The following is a 25,713-nucleotide window of genomic DNA, read 5'->3' as shown; positions in this document are numbered from 1 at the left end:
GACCCTCTCTCCAAGGGCTCCATTTCGTCCTCCGAGTTTACTTCTCTCCTAGAGCCACAAATTGAGGATTTTGGGACGGACCTCCTGGCACTGGAGATTTTTTGTTCTTCTGACTGTGTTTTTTATATATACACTCTTTGTGTATTCGCTACGTGGAAAAGGCATAGACCTTTCCACGCACTGTATAGAAAAGGAATAATGCATCATATTTGAGGAGGTGTTTAGACTGGAAATTTATTGCATCTGGTATATAACATACATGATATCTTCTCTACACTGTCTTCTGTGCAATGGTTAGGATCTGAGAACATGTTTGAGAATATATTCCAGTGCAAATTCAGTAGCTTGGGGAAGTGCTTTATTTAGCCAAATTCTGCCTTCCTTCCTTTATTGATTTGTATTTTCAGGGCTTTGACAAATTACCAGTCTCGAAACTGCATCGTATATCAGCTGTAACAGAAAACAAGAGAGGAAGCTGTAGATTATATCCACCCCGTAAGAATCATCAGCACGCGCTATATAGAACTAGGTGAAATTACCAGAGAGTTACAACAATCGTTCCTGGATGCAGAGCGTTGTTGCTACAATACCTTTAATTTTATATTCATGCTGCACGCTTCCCTCGGAAGAGGTCGTGTGTAACAGCAACGTAGGTATCACAGATGTATCTGTGGCACTGTTTTTGAGCAACATCTCTGTGTCGTGTGAGTGTACACTGAGAATTAGTGCGCTTACAAATCCTCAGACGATGAAAAGGGGGGAAATTGCGTCCTTTTGCTCTGCCTGCACCGCTGTGGGAACGCCACTGTGCCGTAGAGGCAAAAAGTCCCGGTGGACACAGCCCGTCCCTTGCAAAAGTGAAGTAAAACCAGGCATGGTGAGGGAAACCGCCAGCTAAAACACAGCTTGGTGTTTGTAGGGGCTTCCACCCCACCGGCTGTGCTGGCAGGGCCCTTCCCTCCCCAGGGCTCTGGCGAGCACGGCTTTGGCAGCAGCAGGAGGGTGGTGAGCGGCCTCGAGCCCCCTGCTCTCAGCCCAGGATCCCTTCCCTGCAGGTGCCCGGGGTGCCCTGCTTTTGGGTGGGTAGTGGGGAGAGCAGCCTCCACTCGAAAGTACTTTGTGGGCTCCACCGGGTTTCGTAAAACGCTTGGTGGGGGACGGACGGAGCTCCAAAAAGAGCTCGTTGTTCTGTTGGCAAACCTAGGAAATAGATGAACTTTTGGCAAATCGCAAATCCCTTTCTTTTATTTTAAATCCTCCTTTTCCTCCTTCCTCTGGAGAGCTTTCCCAACTCCTGACGGTTTTCATGGTCTGAGTGTTTTCTGTGACTTCTCTCTATTGCTTTCTCACTCTTAAAAAAGAAAAAAGAAAAAAAAAAAGAGATAAAAAAAAATCAGAGGAAAACTAAACAAAAGAGCCCTGAAATGGGACTTGGCCTTTGAAGTTTTCCATAGGATAAGCAGTCTCTATTTTTTCCCTCCCTGAATCTTTTTTCTTCTTCCCTCCCTCCCTCTTTTTTTTTTTTTTTTTTTAATATAACATGCTTTTGTGAGCATTTTGTATCTGCAACCATGGAGCTGGTGACAGAAGAGGGAGGGCAGAGAGAGCTGAAATCTAGATTTAGTCCCCCTCAATCTCAACCAGAAGGCATCTCCCAGCGACTGTCCCTGCTTCCAGAAGTGCAGAGAAAGACGATAGCCGTCTTTTGGGGACTCTTCGTGGACCTGACCTGAGAGCAACACGTTCACAGTACAGGAGAAAAGAGAGAGAGGGCAAGAAAAAAAAATAAAAAGGGGGGAAAGAAAAGCTCTTTGAGCAGTCACACACTGGCTCTTTCTTCCTGTAGGCAATCCGCTCCAGCTCCTGGCGACGTGTCCTGCACTATCAGATATCATATGACTCTTTATTTGGACTCCCGTTAGCAGTATGGGCCTGTTAGGAGTCTGTTTGTTTTCTTTTCCTTTCATTTCCTTCTCCCCAGTTCCCCCCCGGTTTTACGTGCGCCTGTGTGAGTGTATTCCTTTTATAATCCCTCTTTCTGTGCTGAAGCTTTAGAGAAAAGAAGAAGAAATAAAAAAAAAAAAAAACTTAATTATTTCCAAGGGCTGTTTTTAATCCTCTGCCAAAATTGGAGTTCATTGTAGAGCTGAAAAAATAACAAACACCTTTCCTTTTTATTTCTCTCTTTTACCTCTTCCTCGTCCCTTTCTCTCACTTGTCGATGTGTCCACACACACGTGTCTGTCCTTCTGGCTTTCCTGCCCTGGTCGGTGAAGTTAGGATGCACCTGTATCAGTCTCAGCAAGAACACGGAGCTGCTTATGGCTGCCCCTGCTAACCTGCGCCGTTTGTTCCACTTCCCTAAACTTTTACCTGTTTGTTTATTTAATTTGGGCACCTTCTACTCGCTGACTTTGAAAAGCTGCTGGGTAGCGAGCCGCATGCTGGGCTTTTCTGCATTTAGGTGAGGAACGGGGAAGTTAGCGCCGTCAGAAAATGAAATACTGCGCTCCGGGAATACAGGATAAAGTCCGAGGTATAAATTAGAGCTGCTTCATGCATGCCATCCACACAAGTTTGCTGTACCAGAACGCTGGTGCCTAATAATAGGACGGAAAGAGCCAGACAGCAACTAGGAATCGGAGGTGGATAGCCAAGTAGAAGAGCAATATTTATGATACTGAGTCACATTTTAGTTAAGCAAGATGACTTCTGCTCCTATTTGTGCTGGTTTTAGCAATGCATTATTTAGATAAACACTGCTCGAAAACTTTTTACCTGGAAATGCAAAGTCACGTCAACAGAAACAATGAGTTGCCATAAAACATTAAATTGTTGCGAGAAAAAAGGTCTGTCTTTCCAAAACAGAGGTAATGTTTTGTTTTGATACTTTCCTATGCAATGTTTTCATTTCTGTTTTTGAACTAGGGATTTATTTTGACAATTGTTCAGAATTGATTTTTAAAGGAAAAGGAAAAAAAAATCCTTAAACACATTTCAAAATGAGAGGGTTGGGGGGGGGGTGTTGAGAGTGTTTGGGAGGAATTCAGTGTTTGTTTGTTTGTTTCATTTTTGTGCACCCTGAATTGTAATATGCTTTGGCAAGCAAACCAGAAAACGAGCTTTTTACACTACTTTGCTCCCTCTGTAATTTCTGCTGTGTCTTTGTGAAACTCCGCGTTGTTTCCATCTGAATTTGGTACGATCGTCACAGCCGAAATCCTGTTGGCTCTGCAGAGACACAAAGGAGTTAGTGACACTTTCTGTAAGAGGTGGGTGCTTTGGCTGGCCAGCCGTGCCACCACTCACACTGCTCCGCCGCTGGCTGGGCTCAGGCTGATTGCCCCGCTCCAGGGAGAAGTATGTGTATGTGTTTTTGCCCATATATACAGTTTGTACTGACACTCCTGTTAGCGTAGCTGACTATATTCTATAAGTTTCAGCATTTACTTGCTGGTGTATACTTAGGCCAGTGTACAAAAGCAGTCTTGTGTGCAAGGCAGGTACAGAGTACAGATTTTTTGTTACAAATCCAGGAACAACTGTATTTCGCTCACGCCGTGTTGAACCACATCTAGGTGGTGTTGTTTCTTTTTTCTTATCTAGCTGAGGCACCTTCCCACTGAAGCCAGTACAGGTTTTCCTGAGAAGGGGCTAATTAAAAACAGAGCTAGAACATTGGGATTTCGGGTGATCCCCTAGGGCTGGACACCAGAAACCACAACATGAGGTGCATGCGCTCTGTGGTGGCGTTGTTAGACCTGAGTGGAGATGTCTCCTGCAGTCTGAAACTTTATATTTATATGCTCCCAGATCTTTCAGAAAATTACCAGTTGTCTAAAGTGTCACTTATTTGCTCTCAACAGCAGATCTTTCCTTCTCACTGGTAATCTGAATGAGAAGGAAGAGAGTCTTTGACCTCAGACAATATTTTGAGGCTCCTTGCCTTTTCTCTCTTACTCTAGAAACTCGAACCTGGCTTTGTTTTAACATTTTGTGCCGAGGCACATTCGTGGTCCTGAGGCAGGAATTCCGGACTTTGCTGGAAGAAATTTGGTTTTGAAATAAGTGTTACGAACGTTTCAAAACTGCATGCTGTTCATGCATGGTACATTATGTTCCCTGCTACCCTACGCACGCTCCAGCCGTCATAGCTGCCGATATTTATTTGTGAGCTCGTTCTCATAGCCGCCCGTGAATTTGGTTGCCTCAACAGTCAGCAAACAGCTCAGCAGCAAGGCCAAAGCTCGAGAGCTGTGGCCACATGAGGTCTTGTGGGTTTGTGGCTATTTCGGCAGCTTTGGTTAAAGAAAAAGCCCGCTCTTCTCAAACTTCTGGGACTTTGCGTCTTATTTCAGCGTTACTCTAAGCTCAAATAATGGCAAGACACATATTTAGCTACCTGGTTGCATAAATACGGTGAAGGGCCGCAGAAACTTTCAAGCCAAGTGCTGCGTTTAGGTTTCCAAGCACGGCTCTGGGCTGGGCCGGGTAGGCCAGATCCGTTGCTGATGAAGTTTTGTTAGCATAACTTGGAATCGGTGGAATTGCACCAAAGTTGTGCTTTGACTTGGCTTAATTTCACAGCTTTCATCTGACTTTTTTTTCACAAGCCAGCCCAATCCGGATCTATTCAGTGCTTGGGAGGGTGATAGCCAAGGGACAAAACAGCTTGTCTAACACATGTCTCTTTAGTGCACCAGTGTGTGGCTCGTGGGGCCTCAGACGGGATCACCACCGTTAGAGAAATACATTTTCCAGCGGCGTAATAAGTTGTCCTGTTGCTTCCCGGTGTCAGGGATCTCTAGTTCAGCACTCGGTGAAAATGTCTGCTTGCAGAAGAGGTTTCCCTTTCATTTAACGTTTCATTAGTGCATAAAACTCATGTAAATCTGATGTGGCCAGTAGAAGGAATAAATTCAGGTTTATTTTTGCCAGGACGCATGTATTTATTCTGTGTCTGTATTAGTGTTATGGTGAGATGATATTTCAACCTAAACACCAATTTCAGTGGTTTACCACTAAAAAAGCTAGCTGAGTTGAAATGTCAAGGACTCATTCCAAGCTCAGAGGTGAAGCTTATATTATTTTGGAAAATATGAAGAAAGTCTTGGTTACTTTTTTCTTTTTCTTTTTTTTTTCATGTGTGTTGTACAGTCACACTAAGACAGGAGCATTCTCTGGTTAACTAATTACTGAAACCCATTAATTTTTCCCCTTTCATTCTATTTTTAATTTTTTAGTGTTTCTTCAATACAAAATTAAAATTATAAGGAGCTAATTTCCTTAAACTAATTAGACTTAGAATTTTAATCTCACAAAACCCAGGAAATTCCAAGCGATGTTTTTTTGTAATTCTGCCATGTTGCACATGCCTCTCTCCTCTTTGAAACCCTTGTATTGGCCTTCAAAAAATCCTGGGAAAACACTCAACACTTGCCTGAGCCAGCCTTGTCGGTCCAAACTCTCCTGAACTTCTGGCATTATTAGGCATCCAGATCCAGATTTTCTGATTTGAGCTCATCTCTTTTGAAAATAATAACATGGAATTTCCAGACATCTCTTTATACGAACTTAATATTTAAAGAAAAATTAATAAATCTGAGTGATTATGTTTCCACTGAAGCCAGCAGAAGCAGAATCCACTTCCTCTGGGTAAAATTTCTCATGGCACTTTCCAGAACTTGATTTTTGCTCAGATGGCCTTTTCAGTTTTGACCATCCAAAGAGCAGTAAGTTAGTTACATAGGATATTCTTTATGTAGTCCTTTGAATAGAACCCATAACACTCTGACCTGGTAATTTCAACTACATATCCCATAAAGCCTAAAGAGCTAGCGTGAGAAACATTTTTTTTTCCCCTCCTCCCAGAAAAAAATGGTTTTGTGATGATTTCTTTGGCTGGAGAATCAGGAAATACCAATGAAAACTGTGTAGGAAGATGCCAGAGTCTTCTTCAGTGAGATCAGCTGTTCTTTATTTTATTTATTTTTTTTTTTTGCGTGGTTGGTTGGTTGTGACTTTTTTTTGGCTTGTTGAGATATATCCCCATAATCTTCAGAAGCCACAGAAAATTGTCAGTGCCACAATAACCCTATAAAGCTGGAAGGAGCAAGACAGAGCTCATCTGAGGCTGTCTTCCCCACTAATGGTATGACCCAGCAAGTTGGTTTTGTGCTTTAGTTTATGCTATTCCCTGCACGTTGCTGAAGCACCAGGCTGTACACTGTAAGGAATCTTCCCCTCTGTTACTGGTCAATTTTTCCCTCCTGGTCCACTTCTCCAACTTTTGTTGGCATGAAATTGTCACCAAATTCAGGGTGAAACGTCTGTCTGGAAAGCATGGCAAAATTGATGCTCTTATAGTGTCTGCTGCTGATGCAGTTAAAAATGCAATCTATCACTCAAACAAACAAAAAGATATATAGCAGAAAACAAAAGGGAACATTTATTTTGAAGCCTCTTAATTTTGTGTTAACCTCACGTCAGATATCGTAAGACTGTTCTGATGCTTGCTTTGGAGGACTTTCATGAAACTCTGTAGAGCTGCACAAAGCAGAAACAGAGACTGAGAAGCTCTCTTTTTTTCTGATCAAAACGAAATAATGTGCCAACGAATGATGACAGAAACCTGGAGAGCTGTAGGTGCTCCCTTTTGTCGGAGATACAAAATAGAGATTCAGACCGCCGTTAAAGATTGCATAATGTCCTGGCTAAATTTCAATTAAGGTAATTATATTTGGCCTCCTTGAATTCCCTCTGAAGTGTCAGTTGGGTACGGTGATATTCACTTCCTGGCCTGAACCATATCATTATGGTGTGGAGCGTAGTTAAGCAGCTGCCACTTCCCGCTCCGGGGACGGCTGCATTTCAGCGCCAAGCAAAGTAACCGCCTTGGAATTTGGTCAGAACAGCATTAGCAAACACTTCTCTCCCGTACCTTCACTTGTCTCACAATGCTTGTTATAAAAAGTGTTGACCTGAGCCTCTTCCCTTGTGCAGCCTGGTGGTACTTGTACGATTTATCTCTATTCTGGAGATGAGGAAACCGAGGCATGGAGATGTTGAGTGACTTTTCTCAGTGCACAGCAAGTCAGCATCAGAGCCAGGAAGATAACATGGGAATCCTGGATCCCAGTCCCGTGCTGTAACTGCTAGGAAACACTACCCCTCCGAATGCAAGTTATTGTTATTAAGATGTGGTTTATCTTTCATGTGAGTTGCCATCTGTTATATTGCCTACTTGCTATTAGTTACGAAAGCTATTCACATTTTAAACTGTTTTGCATTCTCACAGCTACTTAAGTCCGCAGTAGACTTTTTGACAACAGTAACAGCACTTCTCATGTGAAAGTACTGGACAAATATTAACTCATGTTTTCTTAGTAAATTTTTGCAATGCCATAAACCCACGGTTAAAAATGAATTTAAACAGATCTTGAAAAGTCCACTTACTTGGTACTGGTTCGTTCCATTTCTGTTAGTCGTACCATAGTTAAGACATGACTCTATTTTCTCATAGTTATGATGACGAAGATGAATTTCCAAATGGTAATTGAATGTAAATTGAGTCATTGATAACTCTATGTATCTTGGGCCTAGCAGCTCTGTGGCTGCTAAGGTCTTTCAAAGAAGTAGTAGAAAAAAAAATGTATTAATCTTGAGCTCTTCCTGATGCTTCTGGGGACCTCACTGAGCCACAGAGAAGTAGGTCAATTTTATTGGAGGCAGTCAGGAAAAGCCCCGAGCAGACACTGGGGCAGGGACTGGAGCTGTGAAATGAGAAAAGACTCTTGAAAAGTAAAAATTCCTGTGTTTTTCTCTCTGCATATGGATGGGTTGTAGGGGAATGCAATCACCATTTTTAAGACAGCCAGAAAGCCTTGGCTTGGGAAGCGGAAACCCCAGCAGAAAGGGAGAAATATCCTTGTAGCTGAGGAGGGAAGAAGGTGTCCCAGAGTGTCCAACATGTACGAGCAGGTGGGAGCAATGGGTGAGACTGCCAAGCAAACTCAGAGGCAGCTTGGATGCTGGTGCCTTTTCACCTCTGAAGATGGTCAAGCAGCAAGGACCCTTGTGGTAGTCCTGTCTATTTACCTTCATGTGGTAAAGCCCACTGCGTTTCTTAAAGCTCACATCTTCTGGTGAGCTAGAACGTATCTTTCAGAAAGACAGGTAATCCTGAAGTCCTTAAGTAAAGCCTGACCACTTATTTAAGTCAGCTGTTCCAAAGTCTAATGTGTGTTTCATTTCTACTGAATCTGAATTTGCCGTCTAACTTCAGCTACTCCTTTGCCTGATGTATCAAGGAGCCCTCTACTGTCAGAAATCTTCTCCCCATACTTGGTATCAATAAACTTTACTGGTCAGGCTGATTGGTGGTGAATTTTTGACAGCCATGGTACAGTTTGAAGGTATGGGATACTGACTAGTGGAATTTGAAATGAGATGTGAAGAATTATTGGTGTCAGAAAAAAATGGCAAAACCTAGAAGAGAAGCAGTATGCAGAAGCAGTGGGTTTCTTTTTTGTGAGGTGAGGCAGAAATGAAAGAAATACACGGGCAAAGGTGAAGATCCAGTTATAAAGAGGGAAAGAAGCAGGAAAATAAGAGCAAAGGTCTTCAGAATAGATACAGAAAATAGTGTGAAGAGAGAAGCATCCTAAAGCTATTAAAATACAGTAAAGAAACAAATGTAGTCTGTAGTGGTCAATAAGGTCAGGACAAATGGGGAATACCAAATTATGTTAAGAAAGTAACAAAAAGTAGCGGTAATTCACCTTGGGTAGTAGGGACTAATGCTTCTCAGTCAGTGGGTAGTTTCCTATCTCACAGGAGGCCACTGGGCTTAGCTCATTATGGCTTTGAAAATGTACTGCTTAATCTTCATGTTAGTGAGGGGCTGGTATGGTTTTAAAGGGTCTGAACGCATTCAGACTCTGTGAAAAAGACTGGCCAAATTTTCTGCCCAAGGCCCCTCTGTGTTCAGGATTAAAACTCCAGTGTTCAGGGCATAACGAAAGGGAGGCCTAATTAGGCGAGAGAAAGCTCTTCGTACATACATAGCTATTTTTTTTTCCTAATGACAGAGGAACAAAGAAGAGGGTAAAACTTTCTGAGGGTAACTGTACTTTCGGTTTTCTCAAGTTCCCTCCGTCCCCATCAGCCTCCTCTGTAGTGGGACCGCTGCTCGCACCAGAGGCTGGAGCATCACGGGTTGGACCCGTTCCTCACCCCAGCGCCCTCTCTCCGCTCAGTCTTGGACAAGTCCCTTAGTACCCTTGTTCCAAGTTGCTCCAAACCACTCCGAAACTAGCCAGTGGTTTCCTGCCTCAGGGGCAGCTGAGAAGATTGGATCGATATGGCCTGTAAAATGCTACGAAGCCATTAGGTGCAAGCAGTAAGGTTGTGTTCACATTTGGTTTTCACATATCTCAGTATAAAGAGCTCTTGCATCTTCACCTCAAATTTTGTGTCGTTTCTCTCGTCTTCCCTTCACCTCTGCAATAATTCTGGTGCTGCTTGTCACTGGTGCTACAAAAGTGCTGTGTGTGAGTGTAATTAATTCTTTTCACTTTGAAGGTATTAGTGTTCTCTTCTCAGATCTTGATAAAATCCTCCGGCCAAGGTAAAATTCTGGTTGGTTTCTATTATGAAAAAAAAAATACTTTTTTCTAAAGGACTTAGGTTTTCTTTTCAAAACACATGCCAACTCCTAACTGATCTGGGAAAATAGAGTGAGACAAAAGATAATTTCTAAGTTGCCATTGTAGGCCAAGCACTGAAATGCTGCCAATCTGGACCAATCAGAGTTAGCTTTCAAGAAGATACATGCCTTTGTCGTACACTTAAAGATGGAAAGAAAAAAAAAAAAAAAGAAAAAAAAAAAAGCCAGCCCTTCAGACTGGTTTTGTGTAGCTGACTTGTCACTGATTTGAATGAAGTCCATGGAAGTAAACTCCACCACACTCACTACTTGCTAGAAACACTTCTCTGGGTATTCTTGTTGATTGATGGATCACTGAGGGTTGTATTCTGACATCTTTCAAACAAGGCTATCCCCTTGCAGTTGTGCAAGAAAAGAAAAGGAAAAAAAATTTACTTGGAGAAGAAAGCAAAAACTGTTGGAAACATGAAAGTCATTTCTAAAGCCATTTCTGCCTGTCACTGGTATGAGAAGAATTTTCATTCTCTTTAAGGCTATTTAAAATATACTTTGGGGCTAAAATAACAGAGAAGATGATCCAATCCATTCTCAGTCCTGAAACCATAATGGGTAACAGATCCTCATTTCCACATCGCATCCAATGAGATAGCTTACTGGAAGAATTGGTCAAGAAACTTCATTACTGATTGCAAAAAAAGAAAAGCAAAAAATAAATGAAAATGTTCTCTTTCCCTTTCCTCTCACTCTTTTCTTCAAGGCAGAAAAAAAAAAAAAAAAAGTGTTTTTATTATTTAATCAAAGATAACTCTCAGTTTCATTTGTTTCAATTTCTGTGAAATTTAGTTTTCCTTTTTCTTTTCCTGAGATGAAATACCAGGAAACTGTGAAAGCAGTTAAAATTTTCATTAAAATTTAGCATTTTTAATTTGGTATAGAAGGTTGTTCTCTCACTTTTTGCTGCCCTCCTGCCTCTCTTTTCCATATTCATGCACAGACTCCTGGCTGACTCTGAATGGCACTTAACTGCTTCACTCATTAGAATGAGCAAGTGGCAGCTCCATAACTTTGTTGATTTAAGGTGAGATCATGGTAGGGACCACCCTGGATTCTGGAAATCACACTGCTTCTTGAAGATATTCTTCGTGAAGCAAGGAAGGAAAATGATAGCATCACTTCTAATCGGGATGAATATCATCGCAGTCAGCAGTAGGTGTCGCAAGCTATATGGGTACATCAGGGATCTGACATTAAAACTCTTGTGTACATAATGTTTCTGTCAGTGTTTCTGTCAGTCATGCACAATCCCTGATTTCTCTGTTTTGGCTTGTTTTCCACATTAGGACATCTTGGCACAGGTAATAAACCTATGTTTCTTTCATTTATTAGAGAGATTACTTAAGTAGTTACGTATGTAGATGGCACTGATATTTCACAGAATCACAGAATCACAGAATTTTCTAGGTTGGAAGAGACCTCAAGGTCATCGAGTCCAACCTCCAACCTAACGCTAACAGCCCTCCACTAAACCATTTCCCTAAGCTCTACATCTAAACGTCTTTTGAAGACTTCCAGGGATGGTGACTCCACCACTTCCCTGGGCAGCCTGTTCCAGTGCCTCACAATTTGGAGTCATTCCTGATGAAAGACCAATGCTGCTGGCTTGGTCTGAGCTAACATTTATCTCCACGTTGAAAGCATGCTGTTTCTTCAAAGTATTCAAAGACAACAGTGAAATTAGGATGCTCTGTGATGATGAAATTAAAAGCTATCATTTTAGAATAGGTGTTGATACTGTTTTTCTGTCCACCTGTAGCACCTTTAGTACTCAGCTGAATGGTAGGAGCATCAAGGAGGAAAACTGAATGTGCATTATTGACCAGATGGGTGCAGCTGCTTTGTTAATTTCCCACTGTTTTGTATTTGAGCTGTTTATTTCCAGTGTCTGGCTGTCAGTCATCACATGAAGTAGAACTGAAAGACTCTTCCCCTGCTATCGGACCTCAAGTCATGGGTGGCCCAGTCTCCCCAGGTTGCTCTGCCGTTTAGTTCTGTCTTCCCTAGTTTCTGTCCTCTCTAGGTACAGTTCTGCAACTGGGATCGCAGTTGAATCTACTTCCAAGAAATGCAGACAAAAGAGAGACAGAAATTTATTTCAGTGGGATTAGAGGAAGCCTTGAGTGATCTGACCCGGTCAACAAACGTCAGGAAGCATTGCTGCTTGTGGAAAAATAAATGTTTCGTTATTGCTGTTAGACAGATCCACCTCCATAAAACACCTGGAAGTGGTCCGCAGACCACAGACAGAATGTCACTGAGGTTGATTTTTTCAAAAATGAGGAGAGAGAGCAGATTTTAGAGCTAAATTGATTATCAAGCAGGGTGAGGAAGTAATCTGTCACATCTGAGTCTCATATAGAAACCAAGTCTGTTATAGGGTGATGTCCCTTTCATCGGATGTTGACCACTGTAGGGGGAAGGACATCAGACTGCCCAAAGCATTACTCTGATGAGAGGAGCTCACAGGAGAGATATGTTGCTTGCGGCGAGGCTGAAGGTGAATGAGGTAACCACAGAGTGCGCTGCTACGGATATAGATTGTGGGAAGCACTGCTAATAGAGGGGGCAGCTGGTTGGATTGAGCATGGCAGCACCAGGGACTAGCTGTTCTCTTTCACCATCCCAGGGTGAGCTTAAACCTGCTGCTGGTAGTAATGGAGAATAGTTGATACAGATCAGCCTCGGCCGAAGTAACAGCATTGGCATCGGGAGTAGAAAGTTTTACAGATTTCTGTATGTGCACTTGCTACTGGTGTTCCTGGTGGGTGGCTGAATCATCCTGATGGCATTCAACAGGAACCAGCTGCTGAGAATATTAAAATGCAAGCATTTATTCCTCTAGAGAGACAGTAGCATCTGCAAAGTTTTCCTGTCTTGATAGTACAGATAATCCCAGGGAGTATTCTCTAGTAGTTTTTAACTCTCAATTCATTTATGCATTTTCTTTAAAGCCGTATGTGCTTTGTGTCTGCTCAGAGAGGCAAGCCTAGTCTTAGATCTGAGGCCTCAACAGGTCCCAAGCAGGTAGTTTGCAAGCCCTCTGCTCAGGCTGAGGAACCTTATGTGTGAAAAAGAAGCTGGGCTTTCCCTTCTTCTTCCCTCTCCCCTGTTTTGTTTTGTTTTGTTTTGTTTTGTTTTGTTTTGTTTTGTTTTGTTTTTTCACCCTCCTTTTCTCAGAAAGGACGCCTTGGAGGCTGGTATGCAGCGGAGCAGGAATCCTTTGCCATGCCACAATTCTGTGACTTGCCTGTCAGTGTGAGGTTTGGCTTAAAATTCATCGTGACAGCAATTCTAAGAAATGGTAAAAATGGCAAGAAAGTGATTTACTGAGCTAATAGATGAGGATGTTGAGCACACACCCATTGTTTTTTGTATTTGCTGTCATTAACCCCATCAGGAACAGGGAGTGCTCAGCACCCCCCAGAAGCAGGCTCTAAAGTCCGACAGCCATAATACAGAAACTCATAACCAGCACATCTGAGGGAAGGGAAAAAGAAGGTAGTAGCAACAGTGGGAAAATAAGACGACAATTTCTCCTTTTAAGCCTTTTGCTCAGCTCTGCACATCTCTTCTGCTTTCCTTACAACGTGTTCTCATGCTAATAGTGTGTGAATTCACATGCTAACGGTATTCATAAGAAGGGAATGGCAGAGATTCTGCCCATGACATATGATGTGAGAAAAGGTGCAGGATTGTTTTATGGGGAAAGGGAAACGCAGTTCTTACAAGTGCGGCTGCAGTGTTGGCACGAAGAGGAGAAACAAGCTGTAGTCAGCCAGAGCTGTGGCAAAAGCAAGGGTGGGGATTGTGAGTTTATTTAAAAGGCAGCATAATTTGGTGTGTTCATCCGTGTAGCATTTTCTGAAGGTATTTTAGCCTTTTCTAAATAACCTTGTGTGAAATACCTGCCTAAATGCAAGGCAGTGAATAGCCTGGCCCTGTTTTTTCCAAGCTGGGGCACCAGCACATCTGAGTTAAAAGAACCAGTTCTCCCAGCACAGCAAACCTCCACTCCTGCGTCCACCTCTCATCATCCCCAGTCATCCTCAGAGCCTGGCAGGATGTGTCAACAAGTCAAGGTTTTGACAGGATCTTACAGACACAACAAGAGAAGCTGCAAACACTACTCTCTAGAGTTTATTGATAGCCTCTCTCGTGATGTGACAGGCCAAGGAAAGCTGTTGTAGGAGAGGTGACAGCAACAGCAGCACTTTATAGCCTTTCCTGATTTTAGCTTTGCCTTGGAAAGAGCTGCTGAAACCTCTTAGCGGTGTTAAGACATATAGTTTAATCTCAGTGAGGCATCACAGTGATGATGCATACATCAAAGACTCTGTTGTGCTTTCCCCTTTTTGTGTGAATTATGTTTGCTCATTTGTTTAAAAAAATAGCATAATGATTTCAATTTTAAGAGGCTTAAGCCCAAAGCTTTGGAAAGTCTTAACAAAGAATGATTTAATGAACTAGCTATTGTGTTTATTGTTATGCTCAGCTACTTAAGTATGTCATAGGCTCTGCAATACAAACAATTAATGGTCAAGCTTCTGAGCTCAAGTGCTAAGGTCTTCTGCTTTCAGAAAAGGAGAAGTAGCATTTGAGGTCTGTTCCCACTTAAGCAGTAGTGCTATAAAACTCCAGTGGATTTAGACTTAATGGCTTGAAGTTGGATTTGTTGTTTGTTTGTTGGTACAACAAAATAAAGTCGAACTTAATCCTGAATAAGAGCAGCACCGGGAAATTTCAGAAAAAATACTGAACGATACCTAGCATTCTTTCACCCCAGCATTTCCTCTAAAGACACATCTCTCTGTTAAAATTGTCCTAAGCAAAATATATTCTCAAGCTTTACCTCGGTAATGCTGAAGATGTGAGTGAGTTTCACACCAAGACAGTCATGCCCACCAGACCTAGGGAGGGGTCTGACCCACATTGCATACCTTGAAAGCCCACGCTCTTAGACCTCAGGGCATCAGGTGGCTCTTAATGCAGCTCAGCTGATAGTATGATGTTGGTAGGTTGGTATGCATTTTGAAAGCTATACAGCATGTTTCCCAACAACTCCTGGGGACTTGGATTCTCCAGTGCAATGTAGGTTATAGGTATTCTTTAAAAAAAAATCAAATCTCTTCTTGTTGTAACTCTTTTGCTTTTCAGTTTTATTATTACTAGAGGGTCAGCTAACTTCAGCTGTAAGTAAAGAAGATAGGAAGCTTTCCTTTAATGCTTCTGTGTTTTGTCGTGGGTACTTCATGTCTTCTGTTTTCACTGCTTGTCTGCACTTCATATTTACCAATGCAAAATGATAATGAGGAGATGAGGGTTAAAGAGTAATAATGGATTTTTGGAGCTGTTTATTGTCCTCAAACAGCACGATCCTCTAGGGCAATAGCCCCCACATAGTCGAAGCAGGCAGCACAGAGAAATCTGGGCAAAGAGAAATCTGGACACAGCTTCAGCCACTAAGAATGAAGTCAGAGCTATGATAATAAATTCCATCCTGAGAAGAAAGGAAAGTCAGAGGCTGCCAGTGGAGCAACTGACTTGGAGCTATCTGCGGAGCTATGACTTGGTTCTCCCTTTGCCATGCTGTGGCTGAAATCAAACTACGTCTGGGAGTTATTTACCTCTCTGGCCACAGGAAAATGGCAAGCCTGAAATTCCCGTCATTGCCGTCTGCACAGCAAGAGCTGCCCCATTTTAACCTCGGGATACTGTGACACCTGAGTGGGGAACTACACTAACACTGTAGTAAATATCGTGATGGTGATTGCTGCTGTGTTATGTTTTATTAGGAATGCTTTGTGCAGCTATTTGGGTCGAGCCCTCTGCTTTCTCCACTCCCATCCAGCCAGTGGTTGTTTCCCCTGGCTGCTGTCTGTTCAGTCAAGCTGCTTGCGGTGTCCTGCCTTCAGTCTGTTGTTCTTCAGCTTCCACTTTGTGGGTGAGAGGAACGACCAGCAGTCACTGTGAGAGACAAAACCGAAATAGCTGAGAGTTCAAAAGTTGCCCATTTCGGGTCATTGTTGTTCTCTGTTTCTAGCTACGGAAAGAAAATGTAAACCCCAGGGGAAGCACTGCTGCAGGTGTTTGGAATTTAGCACATCAGATTGAGACCCCTGTGAAAGTTTGTTGAGGCAATTGGAGGGGGGAACTGAAGACCAGGGCACAATCGTGTGTTTGTCATGAGATGTTTTAGGGAGATCTGAGTGATCCTTCACAGAGGTTCAGCAGAGGACTGAAGGATCCAGGAGTCATGGAACATTTTTGTCTCCTTGCGGTCTCTGATGTCCAAGTGCACAGAGCACAGTGAACAAAAAAAAAAAAAAAAAAAAAAAGAGCAGTCAAAAAAGACACCTCTTCTCTCACATTTTTTTTTCTGAAAATCTCAGTCACCCTATAGGGTGACTTCTGCATTAATAGCTTTCATTTCCAGCCGCAAGCAGTAGAACCACAAAGATAGACATTCATTCAAAGATTATGAAGACTTCATTATTTTTAGAAAGTTCATCACAGCACATTTACAAGAACACTGTAAAGTATTTTCACAAATTAAACCTAAGCAGTTGTCAAAATAAATGAACAAAGTATGCTCTGTGATGCTTTATCCTTTATTTATTTATATTTTGTATTGTCTGTTCAAGTGTTTGCTAATTTGAAAAATTCAGTTATTTGTGATAGGTCAGCATCCTAGCTGTTAGCTCGAATTAGCAAGATTGTATTATTTTGTTCTGACTAGATACACTCCTAATAGCAAAAGTATTAGCTGAAAGACATTTATGTTTGGGCTGGAAGACCGTGGTCACTAATCCAAAGGATTATTCCATAAGGCATTATCCTAAATGAATGTTTCCCCGAGCTGCCGGCTCTCTAAAAGGTCATGTCACTTCTGTGCTAGACTCCGCATCGAGCCACATTTCAGTGTTTGCAGGAGGAGAGATTCCAAAAGAAAGTGACGGAGGTGGCAGAACTGGGTGACATGTGGTAGGCATGTCAGCGAAGGGAACGGCATGCCACACACCTGCTTTGTGGCTCTGCCGTGCCACAAGTTAACATTTTGATGAGCAATTTCCATTCTGTTGTTTTCTCTCAACACATGGGGTTCAAAAAACAGTTAAAAGAAAACTGTACCCATTTGCTCATCCCAGAAGCCTGCAGATTCAGACGTCTGCCAGATTAATTTTCACATATACAGTATTTCAGAGTTGAAATACACAGAGGAGTGCAGTTTATCTTTTGAAACTATAGTGTGATGGCTAAAGAAAAATAGGTGTGCATTGCCCTAACTTCATGAAAAGCCTCTGATTGATGGTTTATAATTGTCAAAAAAAAGAATAATATTCTTTTCTGTAGTCAAAACCTTCTGAAGTTTCTCAAGTCTGTATGATAATTATGAATACTGACCTCTATAGGAAGATATTTTTTTCTCAGCAGCTGTATACAAAAATTAGAGAAGCACAGCAATCTTTTTGCTGGCTGCATGTCTATAAAGAGCCTGCTTATAAAAGAACTGCCTTTAAGCTAACCCTATGATGACAGAATATAATCATAGAATCATAGAAACCACAGAACAGCTCGGGTTGGAAGGGACCTTAAAGACCATCCAGTTCCAACCCCCTGCCATGGGCAGGGATGCCACCCACTAAATCAGATTGCCCAAAGCCCCATCCAACCTGGCCTTGAACACCTCCAGCGATGGGGCATCCACAGCTTCTCTGGGTAACCTGTGCTAGTGCCTCAATAACCTATTCATCTGCTATGTTATAACTTTTTATTTTTCCCCATACTTGCTCCTGAACACCCTTTTCGCGAGGGGAAGGAATGAAGAATGACTGCAGAATTTCATTGGCATGGGTGCAAGAAGGGATGCAGCTCTCAGAAACATTGTTACCCCAACCATGTATTTTAGTCAGAAGAAAGCTTGCCCTTTGCAAATTTACCCTGAGAAGTAACTGTCATATGTCAGAGGAGAGAATTAGACTTGTATTTTCTAGTTAAACCTCTAATCTGATACTCATATAGCAGATCTTGTAGCAAATTTTGGCTACTGAAAATTATCTGGCTAGCGGTAGGCCTGTATCTGTGTAATTGGAAAACAGAAGAGATTCTCTCACTTTAATCTGACGCTTATCTCCATCCTCCTTAAGGCAGGAGAAAAGCCAAGGGATTTAGCATCTTCCTTCTTTTCTTGCAACCTACTGAGACTAACTGTGGTTAGAAGCTCTTCTTGATGCATTTTATAGCAGGATGTCCATGCTGCTAGAAGCCTTCTGTTGCTGAAGTTTGAAGCATTAAATCATTCAATAACCCCTTATTTTTGTCTTCCAAGAGAGCGTCAGCATGTAAAATGTGACATGATCAACACAAAAGTCAGCCTTTGACATGCCCTTTCACCCGCTGATCATGTTCATGTGCTCACTACTAGAGCAGTTTAAAGGTTTTCAGTGACCTTTTAATAGAGGTAATTTCACCGGTCCCTTTCAAGGGGTCCACTTGATTATATATCAGTAAAGAGAGATGGTATTTGAGAATGGTTGATACGCTCACAATTTTTGTAAGCAAAGACCTTGACGAGTTGCTCCACAGTCAGTCTCCTTGGGCTAAAATTTCAACCTATTACATGGGGATTTAGCCACTCATTTCCCATAAACATCAATGGGAGTCATGTGGCTAAATCCCTGTGCAACACATTGAAAATGTATTCCCTTATGTTTAAACTCATTTTGATGCAGATGCTTTCTTCTGCAGGAAACAAGTGAAATGAAGAAGCCATTCATTTCTTTCATTTGTCTGCACCAAATCACCAAACCCCCAAATTATCTTCTCTTCTGCCTAGGTACCAGCGTATCCCACAGGATGTGCTGAATCTGTGTGTGTGACACTAAGTTAAGAGGGCAAGCTTCAAGACATTAGGACAATGGATGCTAATTTGTATTTATTACCTTCTCATGTGTGGAAAAAATTGGGCGGATGACAGGCTGTCCCTTCACCCATGAGAACAAGATTTCTCATTTCTCTCAATTCTCCATCGTCTGCTGTATTACATATTAAAGGAGGGACCACACACTGCTTTTTGTGGATTTAACTAGTGATCTTTGGCTGCAAGTTACAGTGTACAGTCTGCTCTTGGTCGATGTGGCTTTGCTGTACTCTCCCACAAGTTTAATGGATCTGCTAAGATCACAACATGGAGATCATTCTGCTTTATTAGATTCCTTAGCAAGGAGGAGGAGGATCTTTTAGGCCAATTGATAGAGGGAGGGAAAATGAAAGGCTATCAGGATGTAGGCACAAACACAAATATACTATTTTGAAATCATCGGGCATGATTTTCAATAATGGCATGTGTGAGTTAAGATGCAATTTTGTGCCCAAAAAGAATTGTGTTCATAATAAATGGCAGGTGCTTTTAAAGCATTTAAATATTGCATTTGCTATTTCCACCTGCACACCAGGTAACTGGGTATTAATATGCTCCTAGTTGAGCCCATGATTCATTGCAGGTGCAGTGCTCTGGAAATCAAGGATTGCATTGAGGTCCTGATGAAAATCATGCCCTCAGGCACATCTGATCTCCATTTTGATCAACAAGCCAAAAATAAGACTTTTACTTCCATTACAGTTCATCTGATTTTGAACTTAATGATGCAACTCGAAGTCTATTGGCTTAGCTCCTGAGACCCAGGAAGGAGGATGTCTGGGACCTTGTCTATTCAGTGGAATAGAGGTTCCCATTAAATTCACTCTGATCTCATTACATGTCTTTTATTTGGTCAGAAGCTCTATTTTTGCTCTTCCTGGCCTTATTGAATCTGTTGTTGATTCATTGTGCAGACTTGGTATTAATGAAAAAGACTGCCTCACTCAGGTCTCTCCGGAGGGTGAGATTTTCCATAGCCCTGTGTCTGTACAACACGTTGGAAGCACAGACTCCGATGGCTTGCCTTGTGAAACTAGATTCGAGAGCAGCTTTATTAATAGGCTGATGAGATGTACCAGCTTGGCTAGGCTGTCTGCCTCCATAATGAGCGAGGGCTGTATTTTACTTACTTTAACGAACAGAAAAATCCTCAGTTATGCCTTTCCTGTCCCCCTGCTCTCCCTGCTCCACATTCCCGTTTCAAAGACCTCTTTCAAGGTCTCTATTATCCCAGCTGCCTTTAGGTGTCACTCGAAGCTTTGGGTTCCTCCTGTTCTTCCAGCCCTTTGTGTGCTTAGTTGTGCCCTGCCCTGCCATTCAGCTGCACTGGCAGATGGGGACCCCACTGGTCACCCCCCATCTACTCGGTTCTCGATTGCCCCAGTTGTCCACGCTCGCCGTGTGTTTTCTGTTGCTAATGGAACATTTTTATTCACGGGGTTGGTGCAGTTTGGTGGTTAAGTAGGGCACTTAGTTGAAGAAATGAAGGTAATTCATTTCAGTAGCTTTTCTCATTCTAAGGAATGCTTGGTGTCAAAGGCTGGGTCCATATTGCCAGATTTGAAACTGCTGCAGGAGAGCATGGTTGTCCTAAAACATGTAGGGGATGGTAGACCTGTATTTTTAACTTTCACAGGAGTGGAAGGGCTGACTTCTGTCCTGCTTTTGTCAGGCACCGTCAAGCTGTCCTAGCTCCCTCAGCTACTAGGCTTCAGGAACTGTTAATCTGGTCTTTTCCGTTTTGGGGCCGATCTGAACATTTTTGAGTGGGCCAAGTACTTTCTTGGCCTTCTGACTAAGCTTGGGTCGCTCATATGGTAAATCATTAATTTGGAGACTATATTCTGCCTTTGCTGGGAGTTAAGAATGGTGTTCTAATAGCTTCCTTCCATCTGGAACAGTCATAAACCAGATGGATAAAGGATTGGCACCACTTATTTTGACTCTTTACCCAATTCACCCTGTATAAAGGGACCTTGCAATATTTCCCAGACAATTGTTGCGTGTATCCAGAATCACAAGTGAAAAATATCAAGATCAGATGTGTGGGCTGCCATTTGGGGAAAGTTTTGGAGAGGTGAGCAATAAAAATTATCCCTTCCTTTAGCAATATTTTGTTGGAGATCATCATTAGGAGCCATATGCGAGATGGTTTTGTATCTAAGACTTATTTGAAAATTTAATTGTCTAATTTGAATTCCAAAGATCGGAGCACCTTGGGTTAAGCCAGTTCAGTGCAGGATTTATTTCTTGAACAGAATGGGAAGAGGTAGGTTTCCAAGGTTGCTGTTTACAAAGATCTTGGCATCTTGTCTTACTGGATTCATTCTTTTCCTCCCCGTTTTCATGAAAATAAATTCATCACAATGCATTTCATTGCATTCCCTTAATACGATTTAATGAAAATGAGAATATTGTGAGAGCCTAAAAGTTGCACCTAAAATTATTTACTTGGGTAAATTAAAATTATTAATATTTTCATTACAAAATGGCTGAAAGGAATCAGTTGTTGCCAATAGTATATGTTATAGGAGAAGACTTCCATTTATAACATGTCTTTAAAGAACTGGTCTTTGGCCCAGGCCCACACTGAAGTGTTTAGGAATTGTTTCAGAAACAGTTCTGATACTGCTGAATACCAGAACAGACACATTATGGTAGCCTACTTTATTTTTGCTTAAAGAAATGCAAAAAAAAAAAGATAATCCAGGGGAAGACCGTAAAACTCAGGTGGCAAAATAAAAAGATTCACAGAGGCTTCTTAAGCAGCCCAGAGGAGTCATGGAGACACGCATTGCTCAGTGCAGGAAGGAAGGGTAAGCATGCCTACATGGGCAAAGGTATAGGAGGCTGTAGAAGCCCAAGAAGTATTTTTCCTAAAGCACAAGTCTAAGCAGAGCCATCAGAAGGGTTGATAAGCCTCAGATAAAAGTTACAGAAAACAGGACTCAACAGTGACTGGAAAAGAAAACCCATAGAAAGAGGTTCTGCACTTATCCTCAGGAGTCTGAGGGGGAAAGGGCAGGGCTGCTAGAAAAGAAGAGAGGAAACATTACAGGATAGGAAGGATGCAACGTTGTAAAGAATTTGTTTTCATTTGTCATCATTGTATATACTGGAAACTTTTATGACTTTCCACTGATTAACATCCTCTTTAGACCACATTCGGAGAGGGTGTACAGAAAAGGAAACAACCGTAAGTAGTGGTGTATCATCTAGGATCTTGCTGCATATGAATCCTGGGGCACTCAGAGGACTGAGAAGAAGATGATGGTGCTCCTAGCAAAATAAATAAATAAATAAATAAATAAAAATAAAATTATCTGTTCTTGAAATTAGCTAGAGATGCAAAGAGTTTCAAGGGTTGCTCTAATATTTTGAAAGACCAGGAGGTGATCTTATAAATGTATTTAGTAAAACGTGTTTCAGTAGTTTCTAAATTGTTTACTACTGTAGTTAAAAACATCTACGATTTTCGTAGGCTTCTAAGTCTTCACTGGCTGTTTCCACTTGCTTGGAAGAATCTGTCAGTGCCTGATTGCTTAAATTCCTGCAGACTCCTGTTGTGAAGAGGAGAGCCCTCTGTTCTCGGCTGTCACCTCCATGGAAAGGCACCTTTCGAGGCACAGAATGCCAGGATATTCTGCTGCTCGCTGCTACCAGCGAGGCTCTGTTCTATGAAGCACAAGCTGACAGCTGGTACCATGTATTGCATCCAGCATCCATTTCCTGGGATATCCACGGGGATAGGAGAGATGGGGGAAATGTTATCACTACAGAAGTTAATAATTGAGTCCAGTCTGTCTTTGTGGTTTCATGATAAGGAGTATACTAGAAGAGCCAGTTCCTTTTAACAGTTTCTGCCTGAAATGTGCTGGAATGTGAAGTACTTAGATGAAATCCTTCCTGCCAGCACCTCTCTTTCTTCGTCTTCTGCCATTCCCAAATCGCAAATTTGTCTCAAGAAAGATGGTAAATTGAGGCACTGGGTCAAGAAATGTGTCCCTTTGAGTAATTCATCAGAAAATACTCAAAATACAGCTGTGCCTCTTGTTATAAAGTCAAGGTAGACTGAGCTACAAAAAAAAATCTAAGAAAACAAAAGCACCACAGTAATAAGCAGAAGCATGCTGGCATTCAACGTTGGTTCACATAACCTTCAAAATGTGGAAATACTCCGTTTAATCGGTTATTTACAAACTCCAGAAGAGAATGCAGCCTGCTAACGGCAGTAGTCCAGTTTCCCTGTTGCTGTGTTTGTAGCACCAGGACACAATCCGGAGAATAAAATTTACACTTGCACCTACTATTTGCTACTAACTCCTTAACTTGGTGTGGGATGAATGCCAAAAACTCTTCTCCAACAAGGGACTAGCAGGAAATTAGCAGCTTTTATCTCTTAAAACACCAGCACTGGTAGGAACTGCATACCAAATACCAAAGTTGTCAACTTTCTGAAGGCACTTAGGCTGCTCTTCATTATTCGTCCTAATCATTCACGGTATTAAAGTTACTCTGGTGACTGTCTTGCCTTTTGCTATGTTGGTTCAGTACATCTCAGTCATCTGTTGCAAGCTGGAAAAACTGGAATCAAAAGGCCTGATCCTGCTCAGAGGGCCAGTGTCCGTGGTGGTAGTGAGTACCAAAATGAGAAAGGCCTGTGAGGAATAGGCTCCCAGAGCTCATACCAGCTGAAAATAAGTTGGGATCTGATTCAGATCGTCAGGCAGAAGAGGCAGCTAGAACTTCGTGATTTTGAAATCTGACATCTTCTGACCTGCCTGCGTTAGAGACACTTCTGTGGCCTTGTAGGAAAGCTTTCAAGGCCAGTAAATTGTTCCAGCACCAGTCCCAGATTATGATCCAAAAAAAACAAAAAAAAATCAAGACAATTTTCTCTGTCTCAATGCAACAAAACAGTGCATAAATACAGTCTTGCAGAATGACATCTGCTGTTCAGAGGAACAAAAGGCTGAAATGGGAAGGTCATCGTTTTGGCTTTTCTTGCTCATGCTTGCCTGAATTCTAACCTTAGCATTATTAACGTAAAGCAAAGCTGCTTTGCTTGTCAGTTTTCTGTGAGCATTGGTGTTATCTTTAACAAATTGTTAACGCCTTGCGAAAGTGTTTTCATAGCTCACCATAATGATCAGTATGTTGGAAGTAGGGATCTCAAAATATGGATTACTGATGTGATCATTTGCCCCAGTTGCAACCTTTTGCGATAATCTCTAATGCAACAGGCATTAAAAAATACAGCATGTGATAACAGGGGCTGCTTAGTTATTCCCTAGCAGAGCTAAGAAGAACTCTGTATTTTCACTTTGCAAACCTTGGCAAAAATATAATGCTGTATATGCCAAATTTTCAAAAATGATGGAATTTTGCTTTCATGCCCAGGAATAAAACAGCCCAAGGTACCAACCAATAGAAAAATTGATTGGGGGAGGGGGAGGGGAATACCCCGAGAGCCTTGGATGCTATTTTTTTGACAGACTTTAGACATTAGCAAATGTTGTCTAACGACTACAGCAGGACAAAGAGTTCTCTAGACTTTTTGCTCTGAGAACTACAAAAATAAGCATCTGACATTAAATAGAGCAATTAAAATACCTTCTCAGACTGTATCCTGATTCAACAAATCTCAGCTGAAAGTAAATGAAATAGCTGAAATGTCAACCCTGACAAAAAAAAAAAAAAAAAAAAAAAAAAAAAAAAAAAAGGAGAGATATTAGAATGAAAAAATGTATAATTTAGGTTAATAACTGCTTTCCAAGTTATTAAAACTGAGAGGACAAGTTAGTTTATTCCTGGATCGTTCAGGTGTTAGCTTACTTAATAGACCGATGCAGAAGTTTTCCAAATTTCTCTCCATTTTACAAAACACCAGTTCATTGCTGCAACCTGGAGTGAAGCTGTTTACAGCTCTGTGCTAAGTAGAAAGTTCAAATCAATTATTGTCCATTAGAGTTAGGTATAACTGATGAAATATCCCCAGAGGAGTATTGTAAATGTATCAAGATGTCCTCCCCCATTACAGAAATGGGGAGGCATGGTGAATTACTTACCTTCTCTCTTACACTTAATGTCTCTGAAACGCTGCCAGGCAGAAAAGGCTTATCTTGTCTCACTGGGTTAAGAGAGGTCTACACTGTAGTCTGGGATATAGGGGAGGGGAAAAAAAAGGTAGTAGTAGAGGGCAGACCCATCTTAAGTTTTATTCCCAGACAGAACCAAGAGCAAAAAAATTGAGAAAAGCTGCTTAATAACCAACAGTAGACTCCAAATACATGCAGAAAATATCTGATCCAAAAATCAGTACTAGGGAGTTTTCTATAATATAACTGAAATCTTTGTGCAGTGAGCTATATAATAAATGCACTCATTAACATGTACATTGCAACAGCATTGGGCCAGAACATACAAACACTAGAAAGCAAGAAATCCGTGCATAAGGATGTCTCCTAATGCCAAAGCACAGTGAGCATGGTATTGAAAGTAACTGGTATTCATGCTTTGTTTCCATCAGGAGAAGAACCTTCAGCCTGCTTCTCACTTGCTAGCCATCTGGCTCCAGGACTGTTCTTGAAGTTGTAGAGAAATGTGCATAGACAAGATTCTTGCACCAAGGGAGCCTCATTTTGTAAAAGTCCTTTCCTGGAGATGTAATGAAGCTTGTGGCTGCCAAACATGCTTTTCTTTTTATGACACCTGACCATGATGGTCTCAGTCTACTGTGGTATCTCTGCTGGCATACAAGGTCTCTTAATGATGGGTTTGAGTGATCTAAATTGCACGTGACTGTGCCACCAAGCGCATGGACAGTAGAGCTGAGGGAAAAACACACTGTCTTGAGACCAACCACTCAGAGATTGAACAGAGCAGTAGAACATCCTGGCAGAGAACGGAGGAAAGGAGGTATGGGTCTAGGAAACAGCCATGCTCTTAAATGGTCTGTGAGAGTGAATCTTGTTGTAGGCAATGAGTTCAGATGTATAAAAGACTCAATAGGTGTTCGGTGCTCTCTGTGCATCTCACCTTAACACCACGAGAAAATGCTGCCAAAACAAAA

The 25,713-nt window shown here is 41.8% G+C and overlaps 1 protein-coding gene across 14 annotated transcripts in view; it reads left to right on the top strand.

Annotated features, from left to right (window-relative positions):
- Positions 1-25,713, top strand: part of ZBTB20 (zinc finger and BTB domain containing 20) — a 452,132-nt gene that overhangs the window by 363,047 nt on the left and 63,372 nt on the right. The window lies entirely within an intron of this gene.

This window comes from Aythya marila, assembly GCF_965140915.1.
Source record: "Aythya marila genome assembly, chromosome: 1".
NCBI classification, from domain to species: Eukaryota; Metazoa; Chordata; class Aves; order Anseriformes; family Anatidae; genus Aythya; species Aythya marila.
Note: the sequence above shows the minus strand (reverse complement) of the source record. Positions and strands in the feature narration are given on the sequence as shown.